Raw genomic sequence first — 1,506 nt, 5'->3', positions numbered from 1 at the left:
CGCGGCGCGGGCGGGCGGCTGGACGGCGGCGGCATCGTTGGCGGCGGGGTGGCGCAGCGGTGGGTCCTGGCGGCGGCGCTTGGCCAGATTTGGGCCCTACGGGCCCCATATGGGCCTGGGCGGGCCGGCGGCGGGGCGGATCCGTGGCGAGACTTCCGGGAGGCGGGGGAACAACGCTGAGCGGCGCCGGCGCCAGCCTGCTGCAGCATGGCCGTTGGGGCTTAGCGGGCCCGTTGCGGGCTTGGCCGGACCAGTGGTGGCCTAGTTTGCCCCGCTGCCGTGTCCGGACGGCAACCGCGACTGTGCCGGAGGCGCGGGCCTCTCGCACGACGGCGGAGGAGGTGGTTCCCTCCCGCTCGGCCTTGGTGTTGCTGCTCCTGTCGCTTGGCTCTTTTCTCCGGTCTTCTTGGCCTCGTGCTGGTGCTCGTAGTGAGACAGCTTGGGTGGCGGCGCAACCGCGATGGCGCATGGTGTTGGGCAGTGGTTTGGCTGGTCGGCTTCGGTTGGGCGGTGGGGTTGGTGTGTGGGAGAAATCATTGCCGGTTCGTCCGGCTCCGATGCGGTGACACCGACGGGTGCCACCATTCCTTCTTGAAGGGTGTCGGTAGTAGCCATCCTCCACTTCCCTCCGCGTACCGGGGGAAACCCTAGGACTCGTCCGGGCGGCAGCGTCGTCGGCGTCGCATTCCTTCTTGAAGGTGCCGCTTGAAACTCGGCAGATCGGAGCCTCGGGCGGTGGTGGTTTGTCTCCGGAGGGTGCAGCGGTGGCGGTTCATCCATACTTTGTCGAGCTGCCGTTGTTGGCATTTATTTCTTCTTTTCTTTTGGGCTTGATGTGCTGCTCGCCCCAGCAATGCTATGTGTATGGTGTTCGTTGCTTTGGAATACAAAGTGGGGGAAACCCTTTTTCGGTAATGACTAGTCCAAGTTTTGTCATAAGTCGAACTATTTAGTTGACAACATTTATAAAAAAACATCTACAATACCAAATCAATACTAACATACTTCCTCCGTCCCAAAATAAGTGTCTTGACTTTGTACTAGCTTTAGTACAAAGTTGTACTAAGCTTGAGACACTTATTTTGGGACGGAGGGAGTAACATACTAAAATATCGGTGGATGAAGGCCCGTTTGCTACCACCGCCCCAGCCACCACCACCACCACACAAAAAATGTAGCACAGAGTGAGGCGATTAGGGTTACGTGTGGACTTTACCGCCACCCGTGGATCAAGTCGGCGGTGCACGCCGAATTGCCGCTGGAGATGCCAACATCTTCCGAGTACGGCAAGCAGAATGATGCCTTTATCGCCTAGGGCCACGAGGACTAAGTTGGAGGAAGCTTTGGGGAAACTAGACATTATCGAGGAGAAAGCTACACCTCTGGTGATTCATGGTCGAGATGAAGGGTGAGGCAGAAGTGGATATTGGCGGGAAAGGTCCACAATTGCGACATGTTCCATATCCAGACGATCTCTACAGCCTTTTGCTCCAGCTTGGGGCAAAC

Source organism: Triticum dicoccoides, chromosome 6B, assembly GCF_002162155.2.
Source record: "Triticum dicoccoides isolate Atlit2015 ecotype Zavitan chromosome 6B, WEW_v2.0, whole genome shotgun sequence".
NCBI lineage: Eukaryota > Viridiplantae > Streptophyta > Magnoliopsida > Poales > Poaceae > Triticum > Triticum dicoccoides.
The sequence above is the reverse complement of the archived record's forward strand: the minus strand, read 5'-3'. Positions refer to the sequence as shown.